General features: G+C 43.7%; 2 non-coding genes across 2 annotated transcripts; both read right to left on the bottom strand.

The window, feature by feature from the left end:
- Positions 1-1024: 1024 nt before the first annotated feature.
- On the bottom strand, positions 1025-1096 carry trnat-cgu. Its single transcript has one exon. It is a non-coding gene; the product is annotated as a tRNA-Thr (tRNA).
- Positions 1097-2780: 1684 nt separating this feature from the next.
- On the bottom strand, positions 2781-2852 carry trnat-cgu. The gene has a single exon. It is a non-coding gene; the product is annotated as a tRNA-Thr (tRNA).
- Positions 2853-17787: the final 14935 nt, after the last annotated feature.

The raw sequence follows: 17787 nt of genomic DNA, 5'->3' as shown, positions 1-17787 counted from the left end.
AACACAAACAACAACACTGAGTTACACATTTAGAATAAACAAACGTACAGTCAATTACATAATAGTAGAAAAAAAACTATGTCTATACATAGTGTTTGTAAATGTCGTGAGGAGGTAAGGCAATAAATGGACCATAGTAGCGAATGAATTAAAATTTAGCAAATTAACACTGGTGTGATAGATGAGCAGATGATGATGTGCAAGTAGAAATACTGGTGTGCAAAAGAGCAGAAAGTATATAAAAACAAAATGGGGAAGAGGTAGGTAGATTGGGTGGGCTATTTACAGATGGGCTATGTACAGCTGCAGTGATCGGATAGCTGCTCAGATAGCTGATGTTTAAAGTTAGTGAGGGAAATATAAGTCTCCATCCAGCTTCAGCGATTTTTGCAATTCGTTCCAGTCATTGGCAGCAGAGAACTGGAAGGAAAGGCGGCCAAAGGAGGTGTTGGCTTTGGGGATGACCAGTGAGATATACCTGCTGGAGCGCGTGCTACGGGTGGGTGTTGTTATCGTGACCAGTGAGCTGAGATAAGGCGGAGATTGACCTAGCATAGACTTATAGATGACCTGGAGCCAGTGGGTCTGGCGTGACGAATATGTAACGAGGGCCAGCCGACTAGAGCATACAGGTCGCAGTGGCCATATCAATACAATTGACTCTTTCTTTACACTGTTCTAATGAAAGTACATTTCCATAATATCAGCTATCTTCCGTAAACGTCGAACAAGGATTGAACCCATGTGCTTCAGTTGACAAAAACAGATGACTTAGCACATCTATTTCCTTCTTAGAATGTCAACATTGTGGAAAGTGGGAGTTGTGCAAAAGCTAATTTAACAACTAAATAGACTCGGCAGAGAAGTTGGGGATTAACTTTGGACCGCATACATGTTAAGTATTGGCTCTACCGTAGAGACACATCCCCTTACTATAATAGTTGTGATGCCATATTGAAAAACTTGCTTTTCCTACAGTGCTCCAATGAGAGTACATTTTAATGGTATCAGATGTCTTTCATAAAGGCACGGATGGGATTTGAACCCATGATCTTCGGTTTACGAGACCGACGCCTTACCACTTGGCCACCATGCCTATCTATACAGCAATATATATCAACATTCTGGAAAGTAGTAGTTGTGTAAATGTGAATTTGGCACACAAATAAACTCAGTGGAGAATCTTGGGATTGAACCGAGGACCTCAAACATATATAGCATGCACTCCCCCTCTGAGCTTCCATCCCATTTCATTTGCTGAGAAAATGCAATATTAATACAATATACTTTTTATATACACCACTCCATTGAAACTACAATGAAATGATAGCAGCAATTCTTAAAACAGGTACGGACAGGGATCGAACACATGAACTTCAGTTTTTGAAAATGATGCCATAAAAGTTGGCAACCATGCTGCCACTTCTGTTCTATAAATGTGCGAACAGGGATTGAACGCATGTTCTTCAGATTACAAGACCAAATGATTTAGCACATCTCTGTTTCCTGGTTAGATTTTCAACATTCTGGAAAGTAGGTATTGGGTCAATGCAAAAATGTCCATTGGAGAATCTGGGGATTGAACCCAGGACCTCATACATGCAAAGCATGCGCTCTACCACTGAGCTACATCCCCTTCCTGGAAATAAAATGTTTCTTTTTTTGTATTATTTCACCTTTATTTTACCAGGAAAGCTAGTGGAGAACAAGTTCTCATTTACAACTGCGACCTGGCTAAGATAAAGCAAAGCAGTGCAACACAAACAACAACACTGAGTTACACATTTAGAATAAACAAATGTACAGTCAATTACATAATAGTAGAAAAAAAACTATGTCTATACATAGTGTTTGTAAATGTCGTGAGGAGGTAAGGCAATAAATGGACCATAGTAGCGAATGAATTAAAATTTAGCAAATTAACACTGGTGTGATAGATGAGCAGATGATGATGTGCAAGTAGAAATACTGGTGTGCAAAAGAGCAGAAAGTATATAAAAACAAAATGGGGAAGAGGTAGGTAGATTGGGTGGGCTATTTACAGATGGGCTATGTACAGCTGCAGTGATCGGATAGCTGCTCAGATAGCTGATGTTTAAAGTTAGTGAGGGAAATATAAGTCTCCATCCAGCTTCAGCGATTTTTGCAATTCGTTCCAGTCATTGGCAGCAGAGAACTGGAAGGAAAGGCGGCCAAAGGAGGTGTTGGCTTTGGGGATGACCAGTGAGATATACCTGCTGGAGCGCGTGCTACGGGTGGGTGTTGTTATCGTGACCAGTGAGCTGAGATAAGGCGGAGATTGACCTAGCATAGACTTATAGATGACCTGGAGCCAGTGGGTCTGGCGCGACGAATATGTAACGAGGGCCAGCCGACTAGAGCATACAGGTCGCAGTGGCCATATCAATACAATTGACTCTTTCTTTACACTGTTCTAATGAAAGTACATTTCCATAATATCAGCTATCTTCCGTAAACGTCGAACAAGGATTGAACCCATGTGCTTCAGTTGACAAAAACAGATGACTTAGCACATCTATTTCCTTCTTAGAATGTCAACATTGTGGAAAGTGGGAGTTGTGCAAAAGCTAATTTAACAACTAAATAGACTCGGCAGAGAAGTTGGGGATTAACTTTGGACCGCATACATGTTAAGTATTGGCTCTACCGTAGAGACACATCCCCTTACTATAATAGTTGTGATGCCATATTGAAAAACTTGCTTTTCCTACAGTGCTCCAATGAGAGTACATTTTAATGGTATCAGATGTCTTTCATAAAGGCACGGATGGGATTTGAACCCATGATCTTCGGTTTACGAGACCGACGCCTTACCACTTGGCCACCATGCCTATCTATACAGCAATATATATCAACATTCTGGAAAGTAGTAGTTGTGTAAATGTGAATTTGGCACACAAATAAACTCAGTGGAGAATCTTGGGATTGAACCGAGGACCTCAAACATATATAGCATGCACTCCCCCTCTGAGCTTCCATCCCATTTCATTTGCTGAGAAAATGCAATATTAATACAATATACTTTTTATATACACCACTCCATTGAAACTACAATGAAATGATAGCAGCAATTCTTAAAACAGGTACGGACAGGGATCGAACACATGAACTTCAGTTTTTGAAATTGATGCCATAAATGTTGGCAACCATGCTGCCACTTCTGTTCTATAAATGTGCGAACAGGGATTGAACGCATGTTCTTCAGATTACAAGACCAAATGATTTAGCACATCTCTGTTTCCTGGTTAGATTTTCAACATTCTGGAAAGTAGGTATTGGGTCAATGCAAAAATGTCATTTGGAGAATCTGGGGATTGAACCCAGGACCTCATACATGCAAAGCATGCGCTCTACCACTGAGCTACATCCCCTTCCTGGAAATAAAATGTTTCTTTTTTTGTATTATTTCACCTTTATTTTACCAGGAAAGCTAGTGGAGAACAAGTTCTCATTTACAACTGCGACCTGGCTAAGATAAAGCAAAGCAGTGCAACACAAACAACAACACTGAGTTACACATTTAGAATAAACAAACGTACAGTCAATTACATAATAGTAGAAAAAAAACTATGTCTATACATAGTGTTTGTAAATGTCGTGAGGAGGTAAGGCAATAAATGGACCATAGTAGCGAATGAATTAAAATTTAGCAAATTAACACTGGTGTGATAGATGAGCAGATGATGATGTGCAAGTAGAAATACTGGTGTGCAAAAGAGCAGAAAGTAAATAAAAACAAAATGGGGAAGAGGTAGGTAAATTGGGTGGGCTATTTATAGATGGGCTATGTACAGCTGCAGTGATCGGATAGCTGCTCAGATAGCTGATGTTTAAAGTTAGTGAGGGAAATATAAGTCTCCATCCAGCTTCAGCGATTTTTGCAATTCGTTCCAGTCATTGGCAGCAGAGAACTGGAAGGAAAGGCGGCCAAAGGAGGTGTTGGCTTTGGGGATGACCAGTGAGATATACCTGCTGGAGCGCGTGCTACGGGTGGGTGTTGTTATCGTGACCAGTGAGCTGAGATAAGGCGGAGCTTGACCTAGCATAGACTTATAGATGACCTGGAGCCAGTGGGTCTGGCGTGACGAATATGTATGGAGGGCCAGCCGACTAGAGCATACAGGTTGCAGTGGCCATATCAATACAATTGACTCTTTCTTTACACTGTTTAAATGAAAGTACATGTGTAGTACTTAAAAAGGCCCGTAGGTGTCCTCCTAAGATCATAAATTAAACTGAAGTAAGTTCTAAAATGCCTTTTTTTCTGGGTGACAGTGCAGGAGCCGATGTGGTGAAAGATTCATTCAACCATAATGTTGTTAAATATGAACATAAAAGCAATATTGTGCATTTAGTTGGTTTTATTGTTTTATTCTGTTAAAAGAAAGGAAAGCCCTAAGAAAAGGAAATACCAAACTAAAACCGAACAAAACATAAATATATAGAGTATAGATAAAATATAAATAAAACCATGTTCTTCTCCATCCATTTTCCTGTCTGTTAAAACCCATTTTCTAAACCCTCTCGTTCAGGCCATTTGGCGTTATTGTCTGTAGGTGCTGGATCCACTCCCGTTCTACCCTCTTTCGCTGCCCACAGGTCCAGCCTATATGTGACTGTAACCCTGATATGGTAAGGTGGGTGATGGGGTGCTCCTGGAAGTGGGTTATGAGTGCCGTTTGTAGGTGTGCCCTTTTAATGTTATACAGGTGTTGTTTGAGTCTGGTTTCTATGGTGTGTTTGGTTTCTCCGATGTATTGTTTATTGCAGAGTGTGCATGTAATGATATAAATGGCGTTATGGGTGTTCAATGAATAGGATTCTTGTACTGGTGCTGATGTATGGCTGTGTATGTTTGTAATGAACTTTATCTGTCGAAAATGGAAATTGTGAGATTTGGGGTCTTGTGGTGGCTTACTACTGAATCTTGCTTTGGTGAGGAGGTCCTTTAAATTGTTGTTCTTTCTGAATGCTGAAATTATTCTGTATGGTTTGAGTGGTATGTAAGTGTGCTGAACTGTAGAGAAGTTGTGTTTGATTGATTGATGTAGGGATCTGATTCTATGTGAAAATGTGGTTACTAGGGGGATGATAATTGTCTGTTGATTGAGTATTGATGACAAAGGAGAAGAGACAGAGGAAGTGTTGCGGTTTAGTGATTGGTGCAGATCACTCTCCATAGGGGAGTCAGGATTAGGGTAAAGGAGGGAGATAGGGATTAAGTTAGGATGAGAACCCTGATTAGGGTAATGGTAAACATTAAGGTTAGGCGTGGGGTTTGGGGAGAGGTTAAGGTTAGGCGTGGGGTTTGGGGAGAGGTTAAGGTTAGGCGTGGGGTTTGGGGAGAGGTTAAGGTTAGGCGTGGGGTTTGGGGAGAGGTTAAGGTTAGGCGTGGGGTTTGGGGAGAGGTTAAGGTTAGGCGTGGGGTTTGGGGAGAGGTTAAGGTTAGGCGTGGGGTTTGGGGAGAGGTTAAGGTTAGGCGTGGGGTTTGGGGAGAGGTTAAGGTTAGGCGTGGGGTTTGGGGAGAGGTTAAGGTTAGGCGTGGGGTTTGGGGAGAGGTTAAGGTTAGGCGTGGGGTTTGGGGAGAGGTTAAGGTTAGGCGTGGGGTTTGGGGAGAGGTTAAGGTTAGGCGTGGGGTTTGGGGAGAGGTTAAGGTTAGGCGTGGGGTTTGGGGAGAGGTTAAGGTTAGGCGTGGGGTTTGGGGAGAGGTTAAGGTTAGGCGTGGGGTTTGGGGAGAGGTTAAGGTTAGGCGTGGGGTTTGGGGAGAGGTTAAGGTTAGGCGTGGGGTTTGGGGAGAGGTTAAGGTTAGGCGTGGGGTTAGGGGAGAGGTTAAGGTTAGGTGTGGGGTTTGGGGAGAGGTTAAGGTTAGGTGTGGGGTTTGGGGAGAGGTTAAGGTTAGGCGTGGGGTTTGGGGAGAGGTTAAGGTTAGGCGTGGGGTTTGGGGAGAGGTTAAGGTTAGGCGTGGGGTTTGGGGAGAGGTTAAGGTTAGGTGTGGGGTTTGGGGAGAGGTTAAGGTTAGGCGTGGGGTTTGGGGAGAGGTTAAGGTTAGGTGTGGGGTTTGGGGAGAGGTTAAGGTTAGGCGTGGGGTTTGGGGAGAGGTTAAAGTTAGGCGTGGGGTTTGGGGAGAGGTTAAGGTTAGGTGTGGGGTTTGGGGAGAGGTTAAGGTTAGGCGTGGGGTTTGGGGAGAGGTTAAGGTTAGGCATGGGGTTTAGGGAGAGGTTAAGGTTAGGCATGGGGTTTAGGGAGAGGTTAAGGTTAGGCGTGGGGTTTGGGGAGAGGTTAAGGTTAGGTGTGGGGTTTGGGGAGAGGTTAAGGTTAGGCGTGGGGTTTGGGGAGAGGTTAAGGTTAGGCATGGGGTTTAGGGAGAGGTTAAGGTTAGGCGTGGGGTTTGGGGAGAGGTTAAGGTTAGGCGTGGGGTTTGGGGAGAGGTTAAGGTTAGGCATGGGGTTTGGGGAGAGGTTAAGGTAGGAGTAGGATTGAGGTTAAGGTTTAGAGAGGTGGGTGATTTGATGTGGTCTATGAGTGTTGGATGAATGGGAGGGAGGGCGGCCAATGTGTTGTTTTTAATGGTTCTTAAAAATCGTTTTGAATATCCTCTTCTTCTAAGTGCATTGAATAGTGTATTTATTGCATAATCCAGGTCTTGCTTGCAAGATGATATCCTGTAGAACCGTATGATTTGTGATTTTATTATTCCCTTAAATGTATGTTTGGGATGGTAACTGTGTTTATGAAGTAAAGCATGTGTGTCTGTTGGTTTGAAGTAGACTCTAGTGTGTAGTGTTTTCTGTGATTGCTTGTTATTACTGAAAAAAACTGTTGTGTCTAAGAAGTTGACTTCTTGCGGATGAATTGTGCATTTAACCTTAATGGATGAATGATGACTGTTGAGAATGTTTATGAAATCTGTGAATAATTGGATGTCGTGGGGGCAGGCTCCTATTATGTCGTCTAAAAAACGGTAATAAAAAGTGGGTTGATATGGACACTTGGCCAGTGCCTCTCTCTCCCATTCAGCCATGTATATATTGGCGTAAGCAGGTGCGAATTTTTTGCCCATGGCTGTTCCCTCCACCTGCAGGTAATAGTGATCGTTGAATAAAAAGTCATTGCTAGTCAGGCTGATTTCTAATAATTGTAATATTTATATGTCCGGTCTAGTGTTGTCTGGGTATCTCTTAAAGATATTTCTAATTGCTTGTATTCCTGTTGCTGTATTTATATTAGTGTATAGCCTATCAATATCTATCGTGAATATGTGTGTGTGGGAGGGAACAACTATGGGTCCAATCCTCTCCATAAAGTGGTAAGTGTCCCTGAGAAAGCTGGGGTGCCTGGTGGAGAGAGGGTTAATGTGATGATCTATATATTGCGAAATGTTATAGAATTCACTGTTGCAGTCTGATACAATCGGTCTGCCAGGAGGAACTTCAAAGGGAATTGTCCATGTCCCCGGTTCCTTGTGTACTTTTAACAGTAAATAGAATAGTCTAGGTCGTGGGGTGTCTGTACCGTAGAGAAAGTCCCGTTGTTCTGCTGTAATGTAGTGTTGATCATAGAGTCTTTTTATTATTGTCCTTAACTGTGTCTGTGTCTGTGGTTGTATACTGTTTTCTATTCGTTTATAATGTTTGGTGTTTGATAACTGTCTGTTGGCTTCATACATGTATTGATGTTTATCCAATATTACTATTTTTGAACCTTTATCTGCTGGTTTGATGATTATGTGTGGGTTATTTTTGAGTTGTTGTATTGCCTGTCGTTCTACGTGTGTGAGGTTATCCTCCCTATCAGTGTGCATCTGATGGTTGTGAAGTGTGTTCTTGTCTATTCTGATTAGTCTCCTGATTCTACCATCTATCTGGGAGGTTTTAGGTTCCCAGGTAGATGGTAAAGTAAATGGTTGGTGGTTGTCGTCTGTGTTGTAGTCATAGTAGTCCAACAGTTTAAGTCTTCTGTGATATTTGTGGGTGTCCCTTTGAAGTTCCTCCCAATCAAATTTGTTTGGGCGAGGGATGAATGTTAACCCTCTCTCCAGGAGCTTTACCTGTGCTGCTGTGGGTATGAAGGATTTGGAAAGATTCATGATATTAGTTGTTGACTGGTCCACTGCTCCCCTAATTGGAGGATCTGCACTGGTTATTAGGGAAGGAAAGAGATTAAGAGAAAGATTATTTCTATCCAGACTGTGGCTTGTGGTTAATGTAAATTTAACTGTCTGCACCAGTGTTGAAAGATGAGGTCTGCTGTGGTGGATGTCCAGAGTATGAGATCTGTTGTTGTGTGAAATGTGTCTTGTGGGATCTCTAATAGAGTTGGGAAGTTAGTGGTAATGTAAGCGTTGATGAGCTTCAGATTTCTCTTCTGTTGTGGACTTAGAAGAGGTGAATGGCTGATGACAGGAATGTATATTGTTGCGTTTGGAAATGTTTTCTTTGCCTCCTTGTGCATACCTGACAACTGTTTCAGTGATGTTTGGAATGGGTCGTGGTCCTTGTTGCCTCCTTGTGCATACCTGACAACTGTTTCAGTGATGTTTGAAATGGGTCGTGGTCCTTGTTGCCTCCTTGTGCATACCTGACAACTGTTTCAGTGATGTTAGGAATGGGTCGTGCGCCTTGTTGCCTCCTTGTGCATACCTGACAACTGTTTAAGTGATGTTAGGAATGGGTCGTGGTCCTTGTTGCCTCCTTGTGCATACCTGACAACTGTTTCAGTGATGTTAGGAATGGGTCGTGGTCCTTGTTGCCTCCTTGTGCATACCGGACAACTGTTTTAGTGATGTTTGGAATGGGTCGTGGTCCTTGTTGCCTCCTTGTGCATACCGGACAACTGTTTCAGTGATGTTAGGAATGGGTCGTGGTCCTTGTTGCCTCCTTGTGCATACCTGACAACTGTTTCAGTGATGTTTGGAATGGGTCGTGGTCCTTGTTGCCTCCTTGTGCATACCTGACAACTGTTTCAGTGATGTTTGGAATGGGTCGTGGTCCTTGTTGCCTCCTTGTGCATACCGGACAACTGTTTCAGTGATGTTAGGAATGGGTCGTGGTCCTTGTTGCCTCCTTGTGCATACCTGACAACTGTTTCAGTGATGTTTGGAATGGGTCGTGTCCTTGTGCCTCCTTGTGCATACCTGACAACTGTTTCAGTGATGTTTGGAATGGGTCGTGGTCCTTGTTGCCTCCTTGTGCATACCTGACAACTGTTTCAGTGATGTTTGGAATGGGTCGTGGTCCTTGTTGCCTCCTTGTGCATACCTGACAACTGTTTCAGTGATGTTAGGAATGGGTCGTGGTCCTTGTTGCCTCCTTGTGCATACCTGACAACTGTTTCAGTGATGTTTGGAATGGGTCGTGGTCCTTGTTGCCTCCTTGTGCATACCTGACAACTGTTTCAGTGATGTTAGGAATGGGTCGTGATCCTTGTTGTTCAGGCCCACCGAGATAACAACAGTCGCTGTGTCTGTATGTATGGGGGTTTTCTCCAGTATCTTTGTGAAATGATAGAATGTTGCCCCTGGGTAACTGTCTACCTGGATGTTGGGGTTATTGAATGGTGGGATCCGGTTGAGGTTTGAGTCTCCTATGATGAGTGTTGGTGTGTGTCCCTCAATGTTCCAATCTGCCACCTTGTAATTCGGCCTAGCCTTATGATAGAAGGGTTTTTGGGGAGGGTGTGTGGGTTTAGGCTGTGGTTGGGGTTGAAGATGGAGTTGTGGTGGGGATGATGGTGGGTATTTTGAGGCGCCAGTTATACAGGGGCCCTGGACAGGCAGAGGCACAGCGATATTTGTTTTTTGTGGGGGTTCGGATTTGGGAGCTTTGGGGTGTTGCCCATTGTCTTGCCCTTTAGTCATCGTCATATGCCCCTTGAGTTGCCCTGTCCTTGTCTGTACCCCTTTCCTGGCGCCTCCTGTGGGTGAAAGAGGAGCAGATGTAATTATGTCTCTTAGTAATATTGCTACATTACCCTGTGCTCTTTTGCAGTTAGTGTTTTGTTTAATTGGTGTAGCTGTACAAGTTTCTGGTTGACTGTTGACTGTGTGGTGAACCTGGGCTATGATAGGAGTGGCTGCTTTGGGAGTAGGGGGACCCATTGGACTTCTCCTTTCCAGTTGTAGGGGTTGCTATTCTTGCCTCTCCTTTTTGATTGGAAAGGGAAGAATCAGTGAGAGTGGATGTTGAGGGTAGGGAGTGAAGATGTGTTTTGGAAAGAGTCTGTATGCGAAGGTTATAGGTTTCACTCAGGGTCGGTTGTTTTCCCAGTGATAGTGTCTGTAGGTATGATGGTTGTCTTTTTGGCAAGGTTTTGATAAAGGTGGAAATTCCTCTGCTGAGGAGAGAGGGGGCACTGGGTTTGGAATTGAATTTAGTATCGTTGGTGGGGAAATTTGTAGTGGGGTGTGTTCTATTGCTGGAAGTGTATGTGGTTGGTCTCGTATTGTGTTGGTCTGTATAGTTGTTTGTTGGGGAGAGGAAGAGGCCTGAGGGAGTTTCAAGGTGGTTTCGACTCTAATGATGGTGGTGGGTGTCAATTTATGTTTGTACCTCTTATGTGCCCAGCCTATTGCGATTGTCAGTGCCAAAGTGTTGGGTGTGTTTATTTGTTGTGTAATGGTATAGGTGATTGATCGGTAATGTGTCTGTAGTATGTTCATGTTGTTTTGCATCCACTGGTGTGTGTTCTGTGATAATTTTGTTGTGGTGTAGTCTGTGGGTGAAGATGGTTTGATAAAGTTGGTGACACGATGCACCTGTCTCATCATACCAGTAGGGAATGCATGGTTTTTAAGTGCCTTCTCCACCACCTCCATGTGGTGGGTTGCCTGTATTAATTTAAAGTACAGTTTTGCAGTCTGCCTTGTCTCTTCATCTGGGGGCTCGTATAGGCCAGGCTGTCTGTATGCGTAAGGTTGGGTTTGGGGTTGTGCTATCCTGTCATGTGACTTGGTCTTCAAATTCATTAATGCCTGCATTGTTACAAAACCCTGATGTTAAAATACCTAAATACTACGCTTCCTAGTTAATATAATACAACCAGGTTGTTCTCAGTCGAGGAGGACCGGACAGTATAAATAAAAAAAGCAGGGCAATACTACATTTAGAATAGAAGATGTGAAGGCCTGAACAGCTACTTTTTGTGCTGCTCAGGACCAGTCCTTACCCCCTTGGTATTATGTCGGCTGGGTTCTTGAAATATGGAGGTGGAAATGAGGTTACCGATTGTTTCTTTGCGTTCCAGGGCTGGGGCTGTGATCCGTTGTTCTTTTGCCGTGTTCTTTGTAGGCTGGGTTATTGCGATATGGAGATAGAGATGAGGGTTAGGGTTAGGGTTAGGTTAGGTTAGGTTAGGTTAGGTTAGGTTAGGTTAGGTTAGGTTAGGTTAGGTTAGGTTAGGTTAGGGTTAGTGTTAGGGGTTAGGGTTAGGGTTAGGTTAGGGTTAGGGTTAGGTTTCTAGTTTTGAGTCGGTTGATCCACTTCCATCTCTGACACGTGGAAACCGGAGGGGGGAAGGGAGGGGGTGCACTCCACTCATATGCGCGTAGGCCGGAGGGGTCCGGGCGCGGCCGGCCAAAGCAGTAGGCCCCATAGTTGCCCACTTGTAGATTAACCCGTTGGTTGGGTTAAAAAGCCGTCTGTCCGTAGGGTAGGGGTTAGGGTTAGGTATAGTTTATAGAATGGTTAAGGTTAGGGTTAAGGTTAGGGTAAGGTATAGTTTTTAGAATGGTTAAGGTTAGGGTTAGGGTTGGGGTAAGGTTTAGGGTTAAGGTTAGGTATGGGTTTTAGAATGGTTAAGGTTAGGGTTAGGGTTAGGGTCAGGTATAGTTTTTAGAATGGTTAAGTTTAGGTAGGGTTAGGGTTAGGGTTATGGGTTAGGGGTTAGGGTTATGGGTTAGGGGGTTAGGGTTAGGGTTAGGGGTTAGGGTTAGGTTCAAAGAAAGACAGACGAATCTGATGTGCACTGGCACAGGCAACCCCTTTAGGATAAATGGTTTAGACTATTGTATAAGATACTTTAATGACAAAATATATATATATATATATATATATATATATATATATATATATATATATATATATATATATATATATATATATATTAAAAAAGACCAGAATAAGAATTTAAAAATAAGGGTTAAAAACCTGGGATTCAGAACTAAGAATAGAGCCCAGGAGCCAAGCTCAGAGCTTGGTCTAAGAGGTAAGGTTTTAGGTATGAGGGTATAGAGGTTGAGGTTAGGGTTGGAATTAGGTTTAGGATTTAGGAGCTAGGGGTAAAGGTTAGAGTTCGGGTTGGGGTAACGGTTAAGGTCAGGATTAGAGTACAGGTCAGGATTAAATTAGGATCAGGTATGGGGGTCCAAAGGTTAAGGTTAGGCATGGGGATCTCGGGGTTAGGGTGGGGAATTAGGGTAGAGTAAAGGTCAGGGTTGAATTAAGATTCGGTATGGGGGTCTAGAAGTTAAGGTTCGGCATGTAGTTGCTTCCAGGAGGTCAACGCCAGCTGTTTCAAAAGGCAGTTGTTTAAACCCCCCGATAGGACCACCTTCTCCACTGTTGGGTGTTGTTCTAATTTTTCTACTACCCCTTTTAAATGGTGGAATGTAGCACCAGGGAAGCTATCTGCCTGCACTCTAGGGTCAGTAAACCTAGGTATCCGTGAAATATTAGAGTCTCCAATTATAACAATTGGTTTTCTAATTGTAAGTTCCCAATCCCAAATTTTCCTAGTAGAATTTGGGTGCCTAACTGGTTCAAGGCAGGTGGATATAGGCTTCCTGACAGGTAAATTAATCACTGGAGTAGAAGAAACCCCCGGGTGCACCTCAGCTGTGACAAATCCCACTGTTTTACTCTGACCTGGATCAAGAGGAGGCGGCCCCGAAGAGAATAGCAGCGGGAGGACCGGAGCGGCAGCAACGTGGGACTCCCTGGGGGGCTCAGACAAGGACATATTCAAGGAGATTGCGTTTTGTCGTCACTTATCATCATATGTTCATCCCCCTCTCGGGTCCCAAGGGCAGCCCCACACGGGTCCCGTTCCCCTCCAACTCCGGGGACCTCCTGGCCAGAGTCAGATAAAGAGGAAATAGTATTACTACATTGTAGGATGACATTACTGTATAAAAACCTCTTAGGACTGTGAACAAGAGCAGAGCTCACCTGTGTTTGCTTCCAGATATCAACCCCCCTGGCGCTAACTCTGTGGTCAATGGATGTCCAGCAAGTACTTGGGGTCTAGGGGAATGTGTTTCAGCCGTGACTAAACTAGTTTTCCCCTGCTCCAGCTCTAGAGCTGGTAGACTGGGAGACCTCCTAGGGGAGCTCCTTTTAGGTCTATTTTTAGCCCCACCATTAACCTTTCACGAGCCTCTACCCCGGGTCCGGGAGCACCCCCCACCCCCCCCCACACTGATTAGCATCGCTAGCATAGCGTCACAATTAAATAGTAGCATCTAAATATCATTAAATCACAAGTCCAAGACACCAGATGAAAGATACAGATCTTGTGAATAAACCCATCATTTCTGTTTTTTAAAATGTTTTACAGGGAAGACACAATATGTAAATCTATTAGCTAACCATGTTAGCAAAAGACACCATTTTTCTTTGTCCACCATTTTCTCTCTCCACCACTAGCTATCACCAATTCGGCCAAATAAAGATATTGATAGCCACTAACCAAGAAAAAACCTCATCAGATGACAGTCTGATAACATATTTATGGTATAGGATAGGTTTTGTTAGAAAAATGTGCATATTTCAGGTATAAATCATAGTTTACAATTGCACCCACCATCACAACTCGACTAGAATTACTACAGAGAGCAACGTGTATGACCAATTTACTCATCATAAAACAGTTCATAAAAATAGACAAAGCATAGCAATGGAAAGACACAGATCTTGTGATTTCAGACAATATTTCAGATTTTCTAAGCGTTTTACAGCGAAAACACAATAAATCGATAAGTTAGCATACCACATGTGCAAACGTTACCCCAGCATGAATTCAAGCCAAAGAGAGCGATATCTTTATCATCGCCAAAATATATAAATTTTTTCACTAACCTTCTCAGAATTCTTCCGATGACAGTCCTGTAACATCATATTACACAATCCATATAGAGTTTGATCGAAAATGTGCATATTTAGCGGCACAAATCGTGCTTACACAATGGAAATAGTGCCCAACTACTCAAGCAATCTGCCCGGCGCCATATTGAATATACAACTATTTTTATCAAACTATTCATAAACTTGACTAAAAAAATACAGGTTGGACATGAAATGAAAGATGCATTAGTTATTAATGCAACCGCTGATTTAGATTTTTAAAATTAACGTTACTAGACATACAGTGTGCGTTACAGCCAGACTAGTGCCGCAATAATGGCGTCACTATTCGCCATTATTGAGTTTACAATTTTCCACATAAAAACGGAATAACATCATAAATAGCTCTTACCTTTCGACGAGCTTCCATCAGAATCTTGGCCAAGTGGTCCTTTGTCCAAAAGAATCGTTGCTTGGTTGTAAAACGTTGCATTCAACTTCGGATATAGCAGCTAACAATTGCTAACAATGGCTATTTTGCCCCAGCATGTCCAAATCCTCACGGCGCAATACTGAGGAAATTCCGAAAAATAGCAATATACTCGCATAATCTGATATAACTCGGTTTAAAATAGCTTCGTTATGATGTTTCTAACACCTATTTCGAATTAAATTACAGACGGATACATTTAACGTTGATAACCGAGCCTTTGAAAATGGCATCCGGAGGTCCCTTTCTGCGTAATGGTCAGCGTCGAAAGGGGGGCTACCCTCACTCCTTGGCCTTTTATAACCTCTGAGAGCTACGCAGAAAGCCCATTCCACTTCTCATTGGTTACTGACATCCAGGGGAAGGCGGGTGCAGTTCATGTCGTTCCATAGGATACACACAGACCTTAAAAACGGATCTGAGACCAGAGTTTCGCTCTCAGACCTTCACACTACCTGTCATGGATTTCGCTGTAGAAAGAGTTCTGGGTCACCCACAGACATAATTCCAACGGTTTATGAAACTAGAGAGTGTTTTCTATCCAATAGAATTAATAATATGCATATTGTACGAGCAAGAATTGAGTACTAGGCAGTTTAATTTGGAGTCGACAAAATGCTAATTCAAAACAGCACCCCCTGTAGTCGCAAGAAGTTAACTAACCCTCTGGCCGGACTGCTATTTCCCATTCCTTCCACGTTACTGGGAGCTGGACACAGGACCCCGGACAAGGGCGGAAAAGCCTCCATAGTCAGTTGGCCTGGGCCTGCCAACTCACTAGCACCCACACTGGCCTTGGGAAGCATTGCCTGTAACGTTGCCACTGATGACTGAGTAAACTTGCGTTTATATCTGGCCCTTGCCCAGGCAACCGCTCGCTCAAAGGAATTGATATCAAATCTCCCAATCTCCCGTAACCCCGCTGCCAGGACTGAATCATAATGGTCCACTAAGATGCACATATTAGTCTCCATCCAGTGGTCCGTATTCTCCTTCACCAGCGCCAGAGTGGTTGAATTGGGTGAGGAAGGTTTAATGAAATCTGTAAGTCTAACAACCTGTTTCATCATGCCAGGCGGGAAAGACCTGGTCCTTTGCAATTCTGCTAAAATGTCCTCATGATGAATGGCTTGTAATAATTTAAAATACTGCTTAGTCAATTTAGGGTGGAAAGAGGTTTTAAGAGTGTCTGAGCTTGGGGTGGGTCTCCCCCAAGGCTATAGATTGGGCCTGAGGCCCAAGTGTCTGAGCATAAGGTGGGTGTATTCTCCCCCAAGGCTATAGATTGGGCCTGAGGCCCAAGTGTCTGAGCATAAGGTGGGTGTATTCTCCCCCAAGGCTATAGATTGGGCCTGAGGCCCAAGTGTCTGAGCATAAGGTGGGTGTATTCTCCCCCAAGGCTATAGATTGGGCCTGAGGCCCAAGTGTCTGAGCATAAGGTGGGTGTATTCTCCCCCAAGGCTATAGATTGGGCCTGAGGCCCAAGTGTCTGAGCTTAGGGTGGGTGTATTCTCCCCCAAGGCTATAGATTGGGCCTGAGGCCCAAGTGTCTGAGCTTAGGGTGGGTCTCCCCCAAGGCTATAGATTGGGCCTGAGGCCCAAACCGATTTCTTCTAGGAAGCATCATCTTCTACCACCATAAAAAATAACCGTAATCAACAATGTTATCCCAACTGTTATCTCCATTACACTACAGACCATTTTAAAATCAAAGACAAGTGGGGAAAAAAATGAAGGGGAATTTTTTTTCACATTATCATAAAAAACCAAAACATGAAACATACAAACAATTAAAATCATGAGAGTCCCTGGATGTTATGCTACCAACACCTGCTTTGATGGTTCACCAAACAAAGGAAATTGTCCATAAAATAGCTATGTTCAAAGGTTAAAAGGTTATAAAAAAATCCTTCACCTTAATCCTTTGTTCAGGTATTTGTACTCACTGGAGCTTCCTTTTGAGTGAATTTTCAGTCCGAGAGGCCTTCATAAGCTAAATTCCATGAAGCAAAACATCTGTCAAAGGAACTTTCAGAAGTTTTAAAACAGAAAACAGAGACCTGACGTTTCAGCATCATAGCTTTCTTCAGAGGGGTTAGGGTTAGGATTAGGATTAGGGTTCTAGTTTTGAGTCGGTTGATCCACTTCCATCGCTGACACGTGGAAGCCGAAGGGGGGGAAGGGAGGGGGTGCACTCCACATCATATATGCGCGGGCCGGAGGGATCCGGGCGCAACCGGCCAAAGTTGTAGACCCCATGGTTGCCCACTTGTAGATTAACCCGTTGGTTGGGTTAAAGACTGTCTGTCCGTAGGGTTAGGGTTAGGTATAGTTTTTAGAATGGTTAGGGTTAGGGTAAGGTATAGTTTTTAGAATGGTTAAGGTTAGGTTTAGGTAGGTCTGTCAACTCGACGTAGGATCAGGCAAAACCCTTGAGTTGCGTACCTTATGTCTTGGTCCGCTTGTCAACGGATGATGAAAGCATAGCGCAACCTAGGAGCTTACTCCCCATCGGATCCTTCTTTTTTAGCTCCACGTTGTCTATGTATTTACTTCCGTGTTCGTCAGTCTTTTGGTCCTGGATGTTTTCAATCATGTGTGTAATTAGGAGTTATTCCCTTCCAGGATCCTAACTCTGAATTAACCCATGTCTAGTTGAATCCAGCTGGTCTGTATGGGTATACTCGGCATAGGATCAGGCAAAACCATCGAGTTGCGTACCTTGTGCAGGTCCGGACCTCAGTTGGTTGCCATGTGTCCCTGTCGAGTGGTTAGTCATTGAACTGCCAGTGGTTTGAGCAGACAAAAACCCAGAAGGCGAGCCCTCTCTACGGTTGTCATGCATCCGCCCTTGGAGTTCCGTCCTGCGTTTCGGTAGGTGTATGGAGGGTTTAGGATCAGGCAAACTTCCTCTGGCTTTTGTATCGTACGTCTGCCAGGAGTCACAGTTGATTGCCATGTGTCCATCCCCACCATCTCAGTCGTAGGTGATTCAGTGGTTTGGGTGATAGTGACCCGTGGAGCTACTCCCTTCCAGGATCGTAGCGTTTCAGTGGTATGTCATCCCTAGATAGTGAATTTTTTCGTAGTCCAGGTAAAAAAAGTGGATCGGTTGTCCAGGCTTAGTGCGGCGGGGTAAGGGGTCCCCCAGTGAAAAATTGTTCTGTGGGATCCAATTCTCCGCCAGACATTATCTGGGCACCCCAGGGATTACACGGC

Source organism: Salvelinus namaycush, unplaced genomic scaffold (assembly GCF_016432855.1).
Source record: "Salvelinus namaycush isolate Seneca unplaced genomic scaffold, SaNama_1.0 Scaffold1032, whole genome shotgun sequence".
Lineage (NCBI taxonomy): Eukaryota > Metazoa > Chordata > Actinopteri > Salmoniformes > Salmonidae > Salvelinus > Salvelinus namaycush.
Note: the sequence above shows the minus strand (reverse complement) of the source record. Positions and strands in the feature narration are given on the sequence as shown.